This window comes from Saccopteryx bilineata, chromosome 1 (assembly GCF_036850765.1).
Source record: "Saccopteryx bilineata isolate mSacBil1 chromosome 1, mSacBil1_pri_phased_curated, whole genome shotgun sequence".
Classification (NCBI taxonomy): Eukaryota; Metazoa; Chordata; class Mammalia; order Chiroptera; family Emballonuridae; genus Saccopteryx; species Saccopteryx bilineata.
Window position 1 is genome coordinate 175,730,311 of NC_089490.1, and position 20,328 is coordinate 175,750,638.

A 20,328-nucleotide genomic window follows, 5' to 3' on the forward strand; every position below is an offset into this window, starting at 1 on the left:
AGTTTCATAAGAAATGTGTGCATAAATATTTTAGAATGTTGATCACAAAACAATTAAATTATTTTAGTTTTATACAGTTACAGTTAATAAACAGGTAACATTAAACTTATTTTCAGAAGTCATAATTGTGGTTATCTTTGAAGCCACTAATGAGCGAATGGTAATATTCTGTTTAGTGATCTGGTATACATCAAATTATATTCTTGCAATTTATTTTTCTTACATAAAGGTGATTTAAGAGAAAGTCATCTTTGATTTTTTATCTTAATCTAAAGATGCTTAAAACTCATGCACTATTCAGACAGGGACAGAAAAATCTTATTTGATGTTTTTGTTCCAGAAAAACAATGACATAATCACTGTGATGTTTGCTCATATTTTACAGGAATAAACAATGAGTTATTAAACACAATTTCAGCTGTGTTTCAGGAGATAGACATCATTATCCAAAAGACAATAAAACTAGATAGAAAAAATGCTGGGCTTTGACCTCCTTTAGCATGAATGATTTTAGGTCACATTTTTTCTTAATATTTAACATGGAGGATAAATTGCCTAAATGCAGGCTTGATTTACATAGTTCTCCTCAAGAATAGTAATTTTCATTATAGTATTTTAAATTAAACAGATTTAGTTACTCAAGAAGCTATTGAAATGCCAGAATTTTTCTTTTATCTATTTAGCTTACATAAAGGGATTTGATTTTGTAGAGAAATTAAATTGAAAAGACAAAACATAAATAAAAAGAGGAAATGAAAAATTGAACTTTGATTGACAGAAGCTTCTAACATTCTACAAAAAGTGTCCAATAATTTCACACATTTAAATCATTATAGCAATAGATGTGTTCTCCTTTAGTGAAGCCTTCCAGAAATGTCATTCTTTTAACAATAATCAGAACTGACAGCCTGGTCCACCTTTTATGATAATGTGGCATGCAGCCTTGTTAATCTGACCCATTGAAATAAATGAAAAAATGTACTAATGCCCCAGTATAATTGTTGGCAGCAGCATTTTAGCAGGCTTTAATTTGCACTTCACTGTAACATCGCCTCTCAAGGCTGATGTAAATGTTAAACAGAGCTGGCACTATTAATAGCCTGCTAGGATCTGGGGCTGGGGCAAAAGGTGTACTTGGAGTGAACCAGAACATAACCCTAATTGTTAATGAAATGCAACATTCTACAAAAAGCCAAAAACACAAAATAAATACAATAATTGTTTCAGTAGAAACCTGCATAGCGCAAAAGGCTACAATTATAAAATACTTCACCTTTGACAAAAACACTCTTTAGATTCAGATTTCAAGGTTATAGAGCTCTGATTTGCCTTTAAATTACCAGTGGACAATATAAGAGAAAATAATGCATCTTAATATATAATTAGTAATATTTAAAAGCATTAACTCATAGATAAATTAAATAGATATCATAAAAATAATTAAACTCTATACACAAAAATTAAGATTATTTTTTTTATTCCTAAATTATTCTGTGCATGCATTAAGATTTCAATATCATTTAATATTTTGTGTTTCTTCCTAGGTACTTTATGTGAATCTTTTAATTCAATATACTTCAGACCAGCTTTCTACAAATTAGGTGGCATAGTGGCATGCCGTAAAGATACAAAGTAGCACTCTGCATTATATCAGCCATAAGTGACCTCTGAAAATCATTTGCTATCCACTTGACCCAGAAAACCCCACAAAATCAAGCAAATCAAAAGGTTCAAGCCTTGTTCACTGTAAGAACATTCGTGAAACACCCCAGGCCATCAAACATATGCATATTCTCAGAGACACCAAGTACCTGAAGGATGTCACTTTACAGAAGCAATTTGTGCCATGCCTTCATTACAATGGTGGAGTTGGTAGGTGGGCCCAGGCCAAACAGTGGGATGGGCACAGGGTTGGTGACCCAAAAAAGAGTGTTAATTTCTGCTGCATATGCTTTAAAACGCAGAGAGTAATGCTGAATTTAAGGGTTGAGTTGTAGATTCTCTGGTCATCGAGCACATCCACATGAACAAAGCTCCCAAAATGCAAGACATAGAACTTTACAGAGCTGATGGGCGGATGAACCTTTACATGAGCTCTCCCTGCCTCACTGAGAGGATCCTACTGAAAAAGAGCAGATTGCTCCTAAACCAGAAGAGGAAGTTGCACAGAAGAAAACGATATCCCAGAAGAAACTGAAGAAACAAAAGATTATGGCCCAGGAGTAAAATCAGCATAAAATCAATAGTAATAAAATTAAAAGCCGAGTATAACTGCAGTGTTGTTTACATGGTTGATAAGGTTGCGGGTTCAATCCCTGCAGCTAGGTGAAGCCAAAGCATCCTGTGGTGTCTTTCTCTGTTCCTATATCTAAAAAAATTTTTTTTAGTTTATAGAATAAGGAGTTTTGTTTTTTATGTGTGATTTTAAGCACACTGTCTTGGTATCTTTTGTTTCCTTTTATTTTGTTTTAAGAAATAGAACCTAGCATATTTTTGAAAATGTTCTTAAATCTTTACTAATACAGAATATAGACATAAGTGGTGGTTCTGAACCATTACTTGATGCTTTGTTTCTACATATAGGTTAATTTGCTTTTAATAGAGTTCAGCACACTAAATTTAGGAGTTTAGGAGATGACACTATTTCAAAATAAAAAGGTTGTATCATACAATATATCTCAGAACCTTTCTTCTGTTTCTTAATGCATTTGTACCCCTATAAAGTTATATATTTGTCAAAGCACTGAAGGTGATGATGTATTATTGTTAAAGATCATAGAGAAGTTAAATAAACTGTTATAGTCTTGGATAATAATTTGTATGTTATAAGGATAAAAAATCATGGAGAATTCACATACCATACAGCTCACCCATTTTTTTTAGATTTTATTTATTTATTTAGATAGACGAGAGAGAGAGAGAGAGAGAGAGAGAGAGAGAGAGAGAGAGAGAGAGAGAGAAGGGGAGAGGAATAGGAAACATCAACTTCTATATGTGCTTTGACCAGGCAAACCTGGGGTTTTGAACCAGCGACCTCAGCATTCCAGGTCAACGCTTAATCCACTGTGCCACCACAGGTCAGGCACTCACCCACTTAATGTAAAGAATTAGTGACTTTTACAATATTAAAAGGATATTACAACCATCACTACAATCTAATTTTAGAACATATTCTTCACTCCACAAAGAAACTCCATACCCCCTATACATCTTTCCTCCTACCCCTCTTGCCCTACAACTACTAATATACTTTCTGTATACATGGATGTGCTAATTCTGGGCATTTCACATAAATGCAACTATGCAATATATAGCCTTTTGTGTCCGGATTCTTTCACTTAGTGTTATGTTTTCAAGGTTCATGCATCCGTGTTGTAGCACGTACCAGTACTTTATTCCTTTTCTTTCTCGGTTTTTTTTTTGTATTTTTCTGAAGTGAGAAGTGGGGGAGAGAGACAGACTTCACATGTGCCCAACTAGAATCCACCTGGCAAGTCCACTAGGGGGCAATGCTCTGCCCATCTGGAATGTTGTTCCATTGTGACTGGAGTCACTCTAGCGCCTGAGGCAGAGGCCATGGAGCCATCCTCAGCATGTGGGCCAACTTTGCTTCAATAGAGCCTTGACTGTGGGAGGCAAAGAGAGAAAAAGAGAGAAAGGAGAAGGGGAAGGGTGGAGATACAGATGGGCACCTCTCCTGTGTGCCCTGAACACGAATCAAACCCAGGACTTCCACACGATGGGTCGATGCTCTACCAGTGAGCCAACCAGCCAGGGTCTCATTTTTTTTTAATTACAGAATAATATTCCATGGCATTAAACCAAATTTATTCACCTATTCATTAGATAATAAACATATAGATTGTTTCTTTCTTGCTTGCTGTTAGGGATCATTGGTGTACAAGTTTTGTCTGGACATATGTCTTTCATTTTTTCTTACATATATACCTAGGAGTTGTATTGCTGGGTCATATGGAAAGTCTGTGTTTAATTAGACTTTGAAGAAGTGTTATATAGCACCATAAAGCCAGGAATACTAGAACAGTTTATAGAAGCCCCCAGGATTGTTTCAGCCCTGGCTGGGTGGCTAAATGGATAAAGCATCTTCCTGGCACGCAGAGGTCATGAGCTGTACCTTAGTCTGGGCACATACTAGAAGCAATCAATGAGTAGAGGAAACTTCTGCCTCTCCTGATGTTTCCTTCCAATATGGAGGGACTACAATAGAATAACAAAAACCTTTCCCGGCTTATTTCATTCTTCCCTAGGGAGAAGGCAGGACTACTGTAAGAGTTGAATTTCAGGGGAAAAAACAAAATATTGAGCTTATTCTGTTTAGTGCCTTTTAAAAAAAAAAGAAAAGATTATATTCCACTCTCTGTGATTTAGGCTTTACAGGCTAGGGTCATGGCACATGGCTCTACTAGACATTAGTAAACAAAAGTCTTTTTGTTTGTTTATGTAGAAGCTTAGTTCAGGCCGTGTAAATGAATTTTAGGCTGTCAATAGCCTTAAGTCCAACATTTGCAATTTATTTTTTTGCCTTGGCTGATCATTGCAGCTTAAGAAAGAACTTGTCCATTGGCAATTTGTAAAAGTGATATAATGATATGTCTGCAAACACCAGGCCTTAAGCAAAAGTGCACTGACCTTGGCAATGATACCAGGCATTCTGGATTTAAGCAAAAAAGAAGCTATATTGATCTCAGAAACCAGAAGACACTGTGTGTTGGCAGAAAATTCCTTAGCATATCCAAAATCCTCATAGGGGCAATCCCAGGGACTCCTGGCTCTGAGTGCAGTCTGTGGTAGCTCCATTTGCACCATCTTCGGGCATGTGTTGGTGGTGCCAATGGGCTACAGAGACCCAAGTCATCAGATTTAACTGAAGCAAGAGTCCAAGTGTTTGGAAAAGGGAATCTCCTTATATTCCTGCCTACCACTGAGACTTTAAAGAGCAGAACAGTTATTTGCCATTTGCATTTTGATTTTCAACCTTGTCTACAGGGAATGACTTTTATACTTCAAGGCAGCTGGATTCCAGGTTTGCTATATAACACTAAAGAGGTTCTGGTTTTAAATTATTATTGCCAGCCTTAGGTTTGATGCTTCAAATTTTATTTTGCATTCAGGGCAAAAGAGGAAATGGTGGAAGAACTAGGCTTGAATTCATGAAGTTAATCCACATGCCTGAGATTTTAAAAGGTAACAAAATAGTGTGAGGTGATGAAGTTACAGTTTGTTAGCTATCCAGAAATTTGCTGTGCCTTGAGAGAACATGTTTGATAAGTTTGTGGAACTGAGACCATAAAAAAAATCACAGCATAAGAGAGACATATGTCAAGAAGGCAGATGGGATGATGATAAATTCAGTCCATGCTGTGGTTAGATGGCAGTATCTCCTGGATGGGATTATCTAAGCCAAGAAAGTAAAGGGGCACAAGAGTTGTTTAAAAAGTGGGTGTATTTGGTAGACTCAGAACAACATACTGAATCTAAAGTCTTAATAAATAAATAAGCTGGGCAGAAACATATAATGGTAAGAGAAGCGAGGCATTTGGATTCAAGAAATAGCAACTTTTTTACAGTTAGAGAAGGAAAGTGATCAAATTTATAAACAGATAACCAATGCCTTTTCTAAAAAGAGTAGAAAAATAAAACAATAGAATTTTTTATAACACATTTTAATTTTTTTAAATTTTATTTATTCATTTTAGAGAGGAGAGAGAAAGGGAGAGAGAGAGACAGAGAGAGAAGGTGGGAAGGAGCTGGAAGCCTCAACTCCCATATGTGCCTTGACCAGGAAGCCCAGGGTTTCGAACCGGCGACCTCAGCATTTCCAGGTAGACGCTTTATCCACTGCGCCACCACAGGTCAGGATAAAAGAATAGAATTTATCTCTCATTATTACATAAACACACCTGCTTGAAATACTATTCAAGATCTAACATTCAAATTATGAGTGATAGTGACTTGAAGAACTCAAGAAAGACTTAATGTCCTCACTGTGTTCATACTGTAAATTCTATCATTAATAATAGGTTCAAGTTGGAAATTTTCTGAGGATGTCAGAACCAAAATAGGAGTAAAATCTTTCCCAGGCGTTAAGACTCATATGTCTAAACTGTTCCACAGTGATCAGGCAGTACAATGAGCCTATTAAGAAAAGGCACTGTAACTTTGGGTCCACAGAGAGGACGGAGGCTCCATCACTAAAAAGAGTCCACATTCATTAGATGGACCAGAAACATAGGCTTCAAGGGAAGATAAAAGATAATGCATTCAGTTTGATTGATTACTCCAAGTTTGCCTACTTGTTTGGCTTCCTGATTCAACCAACAACTCACGTGTGTTCTTAGTTATATAGTCAGTGGCCACTGCCCTCAGTATAGACCATGGGGACTGACCTTATTCTCCGATGTCCATGTGCATACCCCAGTAGCATATGCTACACCACACCTTGCATCCTGAGGCACCAGATCCAGCTGAGCATGCGCAGGCATAAACCTGACAGTGTGGGGCAGTGAGTGCCACCCTGGCAAGCTTTGACTAATAGACATGGAGGACAGTGGATAAGTTGAGATAATTTTTTCTCCTTTCATTGCCATTGCTAAAATATTTACAGATGAGTAGCTTTGTACAGTTTCATTAAAGATGTCTTGTTGGACCAAATAACTACTTTGTCGCAATGTGTGATGGCCAGCTTTGTAGACCACTGCATCTATGGCTCTCCAATATTCATTTTCCTTCTACCTTATTTTATGCTCCTCCTAGGGATGTACTTATGATAAAACAGTAGCACATAAGCCTTTCCAAAGGCTGTACTCTTTAGGGAAATTCAGTAGAGACAGGAAATGAAAAGGTTTTAATATGCTGGATGAGGAAGAAAACTATATGAATTAAGACTTGCTAAAGCCATTTTATTGTACATTTATTATATATTGTATACATATGTTATTATTGTACTGCAAATTTCATACTCCAAAAGAAGGTGGTCCTGTCTTAATAGCAATTATCTGAGAAAGGGAAGAGTGTTTATAAGAGATTACTTTTCTCCCAGTTATGGCAAATATTGTGTCAAAAGCTCCGATGAGAGTCTTTTTCTGGTTAAATTACTTCCAAAGTTAACAGATATAGGCAATGGACAAAGAATAACTGGCATCCTAGAATGGCTGAAATAAGGCATATTTTTACTCTCTATCCTCATTTTTCAGATAGCATTGAGGTTCTGTTTTAGTCTTTGCCAAACTTAAATCGTAGGTTCTCAAAACATAATTCTGATTGAAATAACTTCATCTGGGTCCTAGAGATTAGGCTTTTTATGAAATTTTTGGATAAGAGTATGAATTATGATCATCTTTGGACTCTCTAAAAGACAGGAACATCAGACTTGGTATTTATCTAACTGAGACGTTGATTTGAGAGCCATACCAACCCCGGAGAAACCAGATGCCAGATGCCCATGCTGCAGCTGCTGAGGAGCCATATTACAACCAGCCTCTGACATCCCACAGGCTAAGAAGTGAAGAAAAAATTCTTTTGTAATTAAAGGGGCTAGAAATGTTTATTTTGGTGTTGTTGGGTTTGTTTTTTTTTTAGTTTAATTTGTTTGAACTTTTATACCTCTGATTTTAACTTACATGGGGATTTAGCCTTTTGATTAAATTTCTTTAATGGCTTCCCCAGGTTTCAAACAAAAATGAGATTTATAATTATATCTGAGGTTTGACCTTTTTTAGAGTTTGTTTATAATTTTATATAATATTTTTAAATTAATATTAATGAGAGAGAAAAGAAAGAGAGAGAGAGAGAGAGAGAAGTATTGATCTGTTCTTGAATGTGCCCTGACCGGGGATTGAACTGGCAACCTCTGCACTTTGGGACAGTGCTCCAACCAACTGAACTATCCAGCCAGGGCTTATTCTATATAATCTTGATATATAACTTTAGATAAAATATAGTTCATAACATAGCAGGGCATAATTTAGAAAAGGAATAAAAACTGAAATGGATTTTCCAATTTGAAAGGAGTTGTCTGAAAATTAAAGCTCGTTTTTCTGATTCATTTGAGTGTCTTCCAGGGGGAAAAAAAATCTACAGTAATTATCAGTACATCAGAGGCCCTAGTTGACACTGTCTTTGTGACTTCATGATCTCCTATAACTGCCTTGGTAAATTCCAGGGAGGAAGCTTCCGCTGCAGACTGAATTTAGGCTTAATCACTTAGTTAAATAGTTTAAAAGCAAAGTTTTAAGAAATGTAGATAAAGAAGGTAAAACTCTTTTTCTTCTTATTCATCTAGTAATTTTCCTTTCAAGTCAGTCTTTTGCAAGTGTCTGTGTGGACACGGGTGCAAGTTCCTCCTGCTGTGATTGAGATAATAGGGCCTGGGGTGTGCAGACGACATGCCAGATGGGCTGTATGCTGTCATCCTGTAGATTATCTGCCAGAATGTTCTTTCCAGAATGACCAGACAGTAGCCAAACTTTGCATCATCTCTACCAGACCGCGTTTCTATTTGGTTTGTTTTGTTTATCAGATTTCACTGACAACTCAGAGCCCTAAAATATAAGTGGAAGTATTTTTTTTCTTACAATTTCTCCTGATATTTTCAAATTCTATTACATCACATTAAAGATATTATAAAAGATGCCTGTTTCCTAAGAGATGATCACGTAAAGGGGAAGTTATGTTTGATATGCAATGGAGGAACTGTGACTCAAAATACAGTTTCCATTGCCATTTTAAAGATTAGTTTAAAGCAGACTAATTTTTTCTTTCTCTTTTTTTTTTTTTTTTTTTTTACAGAGACAGAGAGAGAGTCAGAGAGAGGGATAGATAGGGACAGACAGACAGAAACAGAGAGAGAGATGAGAAGTATCAATCATCAGTTTTTCATTGCAATACCTTAGTTGTTCATTGATTGCTTTCTCATATGTGCCTTGACCGTGGGCCTTTAGCAGACTGAGTAACCCCTTGCTTGAGCTAGCGACCTTGGGTCCAAGCTGGTGAGTTTTTTGCTCAAGCCAGATGAGCCTGTGCTCAAGTTGGCGACCTTGGGGGTCTCGAACCTGAGTTCTCCTCCTCATCCCAGTCCGTTGCTCTATCCACTGCACCACTGCCAGGTCAGGCATGCAGACTAATCTTAGATCAGCAACAACGTTGGTCTACTGGAAGGAATATGATTCTCTGCACCTTTTAACTATGTATTTTTATATGTTCAGCAGACTTATGAAGTCAACATAGTAGAATCAAAAGAGGATGAAGTCAACAAGAACTGGAAAATATTTTAGAGAATCAAACAACAGTGGATAGCAGTTTTTCCTAGTATAGAAAGATTTGATAACAAGTTCACAAAATGCTCAAGGTTTTCAAATTGTGGATTTATTCCAGGTAAGCCACTATTTCTCCAAATGTAGTACCCTTTTTTAAGTTTCCCCTAATGCAAATTTTTCTATTTGGTACATGTTTCTTAAGTGCCATTTTTCATCTCACTATAACTTCACAAGCAATATTGACTGGGGCTAGATGGTTGGATTCCCGACTTGAGCCCTTTAATTTAAGGACACCCTTGGCCCTCCTTTGACTGTCCTCCTCTTGGCAAGGCAAGCAGTTCATGGAGCTAAGTCCAAGATTTTGTTCTGCTTCCTTCTGGACCTTGTTGCAGGTGAATGGACCCTAGAATTTCCTAACAATGGCCCCAGGCCTGCTTCTAGAACTTGTGCAGGCCATTTCTCAGTGACCAGTTTTTTAAAAAAAAATTCCTGCCTGACCTGGTGGTGGCGCAGTGGATAGAGCATTGGACTGGGATGCAGAAGGACCCAGGTTCGAGACCCCGAGGTCGCCAGCTTGAGTGCGGGCTCATCTGGTTTGAGCGAGGCTCACCAGCTTGGACCCAAGGTCGCTGGCTCCAGCAAGGGGTTGCTCGGTCTGCTGAAGGCCCACGGTCAAGGCACATGTGAGAAAGCAATCAATGAACAACTAAGGTGTTGCAACGCGCAATGAAAAACTAATGATTGATGCTTCTCATCTCTTTCCTTTCCTGTCTGTCTGTCCCTATCTATCCCTCTCTCTGACTCACTCTCTGTCTCTGTAAAAAATAAAATAAAAAATTCCTAAGGGCTTTTTATCTTTCCCTCCACTTCCCTCACTCAGTCCCCCCTCCCCCGACTGACAGCAGTCAGCCTCCTCTCTATGCATTAGTGTCACCCTAATAAAGTAAATAGGAAATACGTAAAATAAAACAATTTACAGAAAAAAAAATTATCAATGGGTGAAAGGGTAGCAATATATGGAGAAAAAAAGAAGACAAAGACAAACCAAGGTGTGTAGGTAGAGTGTTTTATTTGCTCTCTTGGTCCAGGACCCACAAATTTTAGATTCTGGCCTATTGAAAACATGCATTAACAAAGACAATGCAGATTGGTGTAGGTTGAGCCAAATTTTTGAAATCTTAATGATGCCTAATGTAGTTAATTTGTGACAGTAATTTAATAATTGCTTTATTGGTAGTTAATTGCTTCCCTATTTTGCAGCATATTGGGTAAAAGTAAATCTTGAATAATTATAAGATGCTCTTGTTTATATAAGGTCTACCAGAAAGTTCTGTCTATTTCTATCACAAGTTTTGACACGTAAGCATACGTTTATTGCATGTGTGCCTCTCTATTTTTATCACTTAATGTATACATACTGACATAGCAAATTAACTAAAACAAAGTTGATTCACGTTAGTCTTATGTGTGAAGCGATAGTGTACCCATGGCTACTGATAAAGTTCATTTACGCCACTGTATTATATACAAATTTCAACAAGGAAAAAATGCTACCGAAGCATGTAGAAATTTATTGAAAGTGTTTGGTGAAGGTATAGTTTCTGATAGGACATGCAGAAGATGGTTCAAAAAATTTGGAACAGGTGATTTTGACCTTTCTGATAAGTCATGTTCAGGGCGACCATCTTTGATAGATGACGATGTTGTTAAGACCATGTTGGAGCAAGATCCTTTTCTGACTACATCGGAGATCACGGAAAGGCTTAATTCAGCTCAGCAAACCGTTTTGGACCATATTCAGAAGATAGGATTGGTGTGGAAATATATTATTTAATAAAGTTTATTGACGGTAAGAAAAATTTGTATTTTGTTTTATTCCAAAAATGGATAGAACTTTCCGTTAGACCTAATATATTCCTGGAAACCACAAATACCATTTAAGTGATTCTCCCTTCATCCCTGTTGGTATTAAAGCCTGCTTATCGTAGGTTTTTTTGTCTACTTGTATATTTCCCTGTGTTTTGTTCCTAGTAGGTTTGCAAATATGGAAACATACATTCTCATTATAAATTATAAAATGAATTCATATCTTGATCATATGTTATGTTTAAAAATCAGTGCAAACTTCTTATTTTATAAAATGCTTTAGGGATTATACATGTATTATCAAAATTCTATTTTCCTCAGATGAGGAAAATATGTGCCATATTCTAAAAATTACTATATTTTAGATTCAGAGAGAAAGGTGGTTTTTTTATTTGTTTTTTATGCTGACTAAAAAAGTCAATTTTACAGACCAAAATATTTTGAGTAGCATACTTCAAGGGCTAGGAAACCAATATTAAGAAGTTATTTAAATCTTTGACTAGGATAAAGCTATTTATGATAGATACCAGTGGATTAAATACTCTAGCCAAATAAAAAATATGTGAACCAGTTAGACTTTTACAGATTGTTTGTTTCTATGTTTTGTTATTAAAAAATATTATTCAGTATGGGATTGATGGACATAGTTAGTAAAGAAGACAGAGCTGTCTAGACTGAAATGAAAGAAAAGAAATATGTAGCACCATCAAAATGAAGCATTAACTGTGGAGCCCCAAAGAGAACAGAAACTAGGTCTTATGTACAATGTTTTCTCTAGCTTTCTGAAATTTGAGAAGGAACACTGAAATAGCAGGTAGCACTATTTTTTAAATTATAAAAATGTAAAACTACTAGGAAAAAAACACAGGGAAATATACAAGTAGACAAAAAAACCTACAATAAGCAGGCTTTAATATCAACAGGGATGAAGGGAGAATTACTTAAATGGTATTTGTGGTTTCCAGGATGTACTAGAATATATAAACAAGAGCATCTTGTAATTATTCAAGATTTACTTTTACCCAATATGCTACAAAATAGGGAAGCAATTAACCACTAATAAAGCAATTATTAAATTACTGTCACAAATTAACTACATTAGGCATCATTAAGATTTCAAAAGTTTGGCTCAACCTACACCAATCTGCATTGTCTTTGTTAATGCATATTTTCAATAGGCTGAAACAACTTTCTTTGACTTGTTTGTTTTTCTTATGTTCTTATTCAATAAAAAAAACAAATGCTTTTTTTTATTGCTTCATATTCATTTTGAAATATCCCCTAATATTTGTGAGCAGTTTATATTAAGTTTAATAGTACACCTAACATGAACATTATATATGTGTATCTATACAAGTATCTACATATATTTATAAACAGAACTTTGGTTAAGATTTAATTAGCATTCATTGAATACTTATGAAATTCCAGGTAATGTGCTATGTACTTCTCATATATTACCACATTCATTCTTTTATTTGACTCACAAAAAAATTAAAAATATCAAAACTGTATATAAGAAAAGTGGACACTAGCAGTATCCACTACTAGTTTTTTCTTCTATGAAGCTCCATACATCATAATAAGAGCTTAATAATAATAATTTTTAGTCTAAGAATAAATATGACAGAACACCTAGAGGTTACTTAATATCAATAGGTCAGGTATCTCCAAGTTTAGAAAATAATGTGGATTATAACCTATAACTATGAAAAATAATGAGGCAAAATAAAGTTAACATATTCTGACATCTAATATTAACATTTGATAAAAGTAAAGCTTTTTTTTTTTTTTTTTTTTTTTTGTATTTTTCTGAAGCTGGAAACGGGGAGAGACAGTCAAACAGAGTCCCGCATGCGCCCGACTGGGATCCACCCGGCACACCCACCAGGGGCGACACTCTGCCCACCAAGAGGGGATGCTCTGCCCCTCCGGGGCGTCGTTCTGCTGCGACCAGAGCCACTCTAGTGCCTGGGGCAGAGGCCAAGGAGCCATCCCCAGCGCCCGGGCCATCTTTGCTCCAATGGAGCCTTGGCTGCAGGAGGGGAAGAGAGAGACAGAGAGGAAGGAGGGGGGGGTGGAGAAGCAAATGGGCGCTTCCCCTATGTGCCCTGGCCGGGAATCGAACCCAGGTCCCCCGCACGCCAGGCCGACGCTCTACGGCTGAGCCAACAGGCCAGGGCAAAATTAAAGTTTTTTAAAATAAATATGTTCCTACCATAATGTATTTAAACTGGTGGCAGACATTTCAAAAATATATTGAAGTAAAAACTCACATAAACCAAGAGTTTTTATTTTCCTCAAAATGTTCATATATTTTAACTCATTTAATCCTAAAAATAGCATTTTGTGGTATATTTTATTTACACTACAGGTGATAAAAGGAGATTGAGTCCTTCAGTGGGGGATAAATAATTGAGCCTAAGTATGCTGAATCTACACCCCATGATATAATTTGGAAAGTCTAATATAAATCAGTTCATCTCAGAATGTGGTTCTTGTAACTCTAGAGCTTTGAATGAGAATAGCTATTTCTTGAAAATAAAGGATTAATGGAAGGCAAAAGATCCTTAGTCAGTACAATGAATATCCTTAATGAAGCAAAGATAAGTATCACTAGAGGATTATAGAGAAATTTTGCAATATCACAGTCCATAATTGACCTATTTTCCCTCATTTTCCAATGTTCCATGGATAAGGTTTTCATAGACCAATAATTTAAGAAACAATAATATTAATCTTAGGATGATAATAAAATTTTCCAGTAAAAACATTTACATCTTATCACCAAATAATTTTAAGTGTTACTTATATAATGAGTTAAGAGTATGAAATGCATCTTACAATTATTTAGAAGTCAAATTACTTGGTCTTTGACACAGTAACTAAAACTCCAAGTTAACTAATTCATTATAGCTAGACAAGCAAATGTACATCAGCTTGGCTCACAGAAGTCACTAAATATAGTATAACTTACAGAGTTAAAAATCCCTTGTATATAAAATTTAGATCCTTCATACTTCAATAAATTTTAAATAACTTACAAAATGCTTAAATACTATTACATTAAATGTTAATTTAAGAACTTGAATAAGTAGGCAGAAGTATTTATTTTAAAAACTCAAATAAAATACTTTCTTTAATATAGTCAAATTTTATGTTGAAAATTGCCTGGGGAGACAAAGCAAAAAGAAAAATCTGATAGCAAAAATTTAATCTGAAAATTTAATCTTTTTTGGTGGATAATACAGGGACTTGTGTTAAAAAAAAAAGTGATTTTCATATGACCATTTCAAGAACTGCCCTTTCACAAAGGCTAACCAGTGGGAGTAAGTGAAGTTATTTTGTCAAGCTAAATAAATGAAGTCATCAAAAACATATTGGTTTATCATTTAACATTTTTGAAACATGATGTTCAACTATTTTAGGAGACAGTTTGTGAAATTTTTAAAAAACTTATTCAGAAAACCATTTAGCTCTATTAAAAGTCTAGAATAAAGATATTCTGTATTGATGATTAAAGGGAAGATCAATGTTGAGTTGTTAGTTGGAAGGTATAATAGTACTGAATTACATTTTAAAAAGCCAATGAACAATATTCATTTTATATTATAAAGAGCATTAATCATTATTGATTCAGAAAAAAAATTAAATCCAGTAATTCTGGGTTGTTTTCCCCAAATCATCAAACCTATTATGCATTGATTTCTTTTAGATAGCACTGCCTCCTGGTGGGCAAAGTGAGCTTCAAAATTAATCATGTAGAACAAAACAAATGACCCATTGTTTGAGATGAAATGGGGGGGAGAGCAATGATGAGTGTGCCTTAATATAAATGGAGCCTTTTTTGACATAAATGAAAAATGCAATCAAATACTTTTCTGAAACTTTCTGGGTGATGATAATAGCATCATTAAGAACAGAGGGATCTGTGTTCTGTTGATTGTGGCAGGAGGACATGCATCAGGATCATCTAAAATTGTGCCACATTGTTTAAATAATTATTTTAATTAAAGGAAAATAAATATTACCTTAAGTCTAAGAAAAAGTTATTACTTTCAATGAAATCTACACTACTTAAAAGTTATTGAATATGACAACTGAAAGCATCATTTAGATTATGTCCAGTAATATATTTCTATTAATTTATTTTTCTTTCATGGAGTTATACATTAGACCATAAATTGTTATATTTCTGAAAGTCTTTCAAAGCAACAATTATTCTCCAAATAAAATGATATTTAGTGATTTCTAAAATTTGCAACTATGTATTATGTTTTCAAAAACTCACTCATATTACAACAAATATTTATAAAACATCACTTGAATAAAGAAATGTGACCATATTTTAAAAGTAAAAGATTATAAATGTAACGGATGTCAGTGACTAAAATCAGAAAAGTCTGAGAACGTGTTTATAATAATTGAACATTACATTTTTAATTGATTCATTGCTCAACAATCAATTTATATTCATTTTGTTAAGTTAGGTATATAGTAAAAGGAACTGAAATATTTGAGATATTCACGCTAGTAAATAAAAAGTTGCCAATCATATATTATTAAGTTGTATATATGTGACTTTTTTTTTTTTTCATTTTTCTGAAGCAGGAAACAGGGAGAGACAGTCAGACAGACTCCCGCATGCGCCCGACCGGGATCCACCCGGCACGCCCACCAGGGGCGACGCTCTGCCCACCAGGGGGCGATGCTCTGCCCCTCCGGGGCGTCGCCATGTTGCGACCAGAGCCACTCTAGTGCCTGAGGCAGAGGCCACAGAGCCATCCCCAGCGCCGGGCCATCTTTGCTCCAATGGAGCCTCAGCTGCGGGAGGGGAAGAGAGAGACAGAGAGGAAAGCACGGCGGAGGGGTGGAGAAGCAAATGGGCGCTTCTCCTGTGTGCCCTGGTCGGGAATCGAACCCGGGTCCTCCGCACGCTAGGCCAACGCTCTACCGCTGAGCCAACCGGCCAGGGCTATGTGACATTTTTGTTGTTGTTTTTTTGTATTTTTTTGCTTCAAGGTAATCAGTAATCACTTATAAGATACAATTTTCCCTCATTTAATTTCCAAAATATATTTTAATAAAAAAAATAGTAAAAATTGAATTGTTATGACATAATTTTATTGCTATGCTATAAAATGTATATAAAACACTATTCCCCCCATACATTCTTTTATATTTAATTATTTTTAAGAATTATTATCAGAAAACTTCCAGAGGTACTCTTGTCTGGCATTTATTCATAATTAATAATTATTGTTCACCAAAGAAAACATTAAACAAATCTATCAGTCCTTTGGTTGGCATTTTCTAGAGGTGAACATTCTTGTCTTTTAGGTAATTAGACTTCCTAAGGATTATAACTATTGAATATAATAAATAAAACACATTTCTTATAAATCCTACAAACAATTGTTTGTCCCAGTAATAGCTTTCTAAACTAAATACCGAAGAACCTAACATTCATAATGTATGACATTTCAATCCATTAAAAATATAGTGACTGTGAATTTCATATATTTCCATTTCAGGTGTTATTTATTATACTAGCTATATTTTATTTCTGGCTAAATATAAAGACAGGAAACAATTAAGCAGTCTCTTAGAGGGCTCATATCTATGAGCTACCATCATTTAGTTTTACATAATATTTTCATTTGCTAATGTAAGGTATCCAATGGCCTTTAGAAATAAGTCTTTGAAGGTCCATTCCTATGCACTGACTGTTCCTGACTAGCTACCTGACCTTGAAGGAGTGAGCTAATATCAGGAACTCTGTGAAATTATTCTAGAGAAAAGAGCTTTGACTCTTCTGGAAACCTAAAATAGGAGTTTAGCATTCCAATCACAATAGTGTCCCCCTTTGGCCTGGTATATATATCGCTGTACATATCAGATCGTTTTTAGTGGCCTTGGTGGTCAATTTGCGAAGTAGGAAATAAAAGAAAATCTGAATGCATGGTTGTATAAGAATTAATAGAAAATAGGGTGTATGTGCATTTGTATGCTCGTATGTGTATATGAATGAGTGTAAAAAATGCAGGCTCCATAGTTTTTTAATAGCACTTATTGTCCCAAACATGCCTTTTTAATTTGATTAGGTAGGGTCTTCTTTTTTTTTTTTTTAGATTTTATTGATTGATTTTTTTGAGTGAGAAGAGAGAGAGAAAAAGAGTGGGAGGAGGAATGGGAAGCATCAACTGGTAATAGTTGCATCTCATATGTGCCTTGACTGGGCAAGCCCAAGTTTTTGAACTGGTGACCTCAGCATTTCAGGTCGATGCTTTATGCACGGCACAGCCACCAGCCAGGCTTGACTAGGGAGATTTATAACATTAATATTTTCCTCCATTGTTAAATATATATTAGAATGTATGTACTTCAGGAAGAAAGATAGTGCACTTTACCTTTTTCATATACACAATGGCATAATGTATGCCATTGGTACATATGGCATCATATTTGCAATGTAGAACCAATTGAGGATAATAGAGGTTTGAAGCATAAGTGTTTGTAACAATAGCATTGTCCAATGTCCTTACTTATAGAATAATAAGCCTTGGGATATTAGATATGAAAAGGATGTTTATATTATAAGGTATGATATTGTAACATTTACCATAAAAAAGACATTACTTCTGGGGGTATAAAACACTCATCCAAAATTACACATATTTAGTGAATCAGCTGGCAAAATTCTTACATATGTCCTGTAGAATATTACTGTGCCACATATATAATTATCTATATTTTTCTTAAAGTTAAAAAGCATTAAGCAGTATTTATATAAATTGGCAGTAGGCAAGATATTTGTAACCATTTAAGAAAAACAATAAATAAATAATAAAATGTATGTATGTTTTATAGAAATTTCCATATATATCAGTGAAAATGTAAAAAGCATTGCTAATAAGAGTATGCTAAATTCACCTAATGTACAATCAATGATTGGTTAAATAAAATACAACCAAATTTATAATAGAACAAAATGATGACATTGATCTAAATTATTTACTTTGGGTGTCATTTTTTTTAAATGGTGAAATGTTTGAATGCTACATCTTAATAATGTATGTTTGAGCACTATAATGAGATAACATATTTTATGTATAAAGCTCAGTACACTGTCCAACATCTGTTAAATATTTAATAAAATATAAGTGTTAATATAACATGCAAGTGACTATTAAGGACCTTACGGTAGGCCAGCCTCTATATTCCCTAATCATTAAAGACTTACCCAAAATTTAACTAGGAATGAAAGGAGAATGTATATTTTTTATCAATTCTAAATGGGAAGAGCCAAGAGTATACACTCAAAAGGAAAATAGGGGAAAAAATGTGTGATGAAAGTAAGTGGATCTTTCTATTGAATGGACAAATAAACTTTTATTCCTTTTGCTGTGCAGAAGCTTTTTAGTTTGGGGTAGTAGGGAATAAAGGCTGGCAAATTAAGATGATGGAAGATGATTTGACTTTGGGTGATGGGCACAAAGTAATATACAGATAATGTATCATAGAAATGTACACTGGACACCTATACAACCCTATTGACCACTGTCACCCAACAAACTTAATAAAAAGTAAACTTTTATTGACAGAGAAAGAGTAAAGCTGACACTTAGGAGCATGCTACAGCATAACCATAGCAAACTTGCCACAGTGATATTATCCTTCTGATTGTAGTAAATATTTTAAACTATTTTGGAAAATTAAAAACTCAACCAAATTGAGCCTGACCTGTGGTGGCATAGTGGATAAAGCGTCAACCTGGAACACTGAGGTCGCCAGTTTGAAACCCTGGTCTTGCCTGGTTAAGGCACATATGGGAGTTGATGCTTCCTGCTCCTCACCCCTTTTCTCTCTCTCTCTCTCTCTCTCTCATCTCTCTAAAAATGAATAAATAAAATGTAAAAAACATCTCAGCCAATTTATGAGAATTTTAAGCTATTTCCTCAAAACTTACTACTGTTTTATCATTGAGAACTCTAGAGAGATGCTCATAAAGATAAATATATAACCAATCACAAATTAAAATATTCCTTTGTGAAATATTTGAAGAGAATAATTGATTGTTTTGTGCTCCTTATATTAGAACCGTTTTCAAAGAGAATCATTTCCTCCTAATGTGTATAAAATTCTAAATAGATTTAAAGAATATAATGTACTCTATTTTAACCTATCTAGAATGCCACTGAAGAATACTGTAAAATATGTCTTCCTGAAGAGTGGATCCTTCTTTAAAACTATGAGACTGTCTTCATTTCCCTGCTATTATCTTCAATTCTGCTTGAAGAAAGGATCTCAAACAACTGTAAACCTCAAAATTGCATACTAAATAGATTAGGTATAGCCCACAATTCACTTAATTTCTCACAATTGTTTTTCTTAATATTGACATTTAAAAATATTTTAATGGCTTATTCATAATATCCACTAAGATAACATTTCAAGAGGACTCCCATAAATGGTCAAAAATGTAGAGATATTCCAGGTAGAACTAAGCAACAAGCAAAGGTGGACTTAATGGCGGGCTCACCGGGCGCACGTCCTGAGCCCTGACTTCTGAAGGGCCCCGCAAAACCCCAACTTTACACTTTTTTCTAATGACACCAAGTTTGGTTTCATATGTGAAATTTTCACATTAATAGTACATAATATTTTTTATTTACTTAAAAATATGGTTGACATGTATTTCTATTTTCCCTGTCTCTCTCTTTTTTGTAAGGGACTCAATATTTTCTTCTGTGCCCAAGGTCTCAACCAACCTTAATCCGCCTCAGGCAACAAGTCCTGATGTAACCATGTACCACTGATTTACTTAGAATTCAGTAGTCTGGAAGCCATAGTGTAACAGTTAGGAACCATGTGCCAACCAGTAACAGTGAAAAGCAATGACAAGTGTCACCTTGAAAATTTTAGTACATTATAAAGCAAAACATGTTCTTAGACAGCAGTCGAAAAATAATTTCTACTCTTTCAAATGTATGATTTATGTACCCCACAGCAATAAAGCATCAAGAAGAAAGCTACACTCAACTTATTTTAACTATAATAAAATTATAAATATGACTTAAGAATAACCTGAAATAGTAGGACCTTTCATGAGGAGGAAGATGTGTACTCATATGCTTACAATGCTTATACTATTTAAATGTTGGTCACCCAGCACATCTTGGAATAG

At 35.1% G+C, this 20,328-nt stretch overlaps 1 protein-coding gene across 3 annotated transcripts in view; it reads right to left on the bottom strand.

Annotated features, from left to right (window-relative positions):
• FSTL5 (follistatin like 5) overlaps positions 1 to 20,328 on the bottom strand; it is a 699,550-nt gene that overhangs the window by 537,087 nt on the left and 142,135 nt on the right. The window lies entirely within an intron of this gene.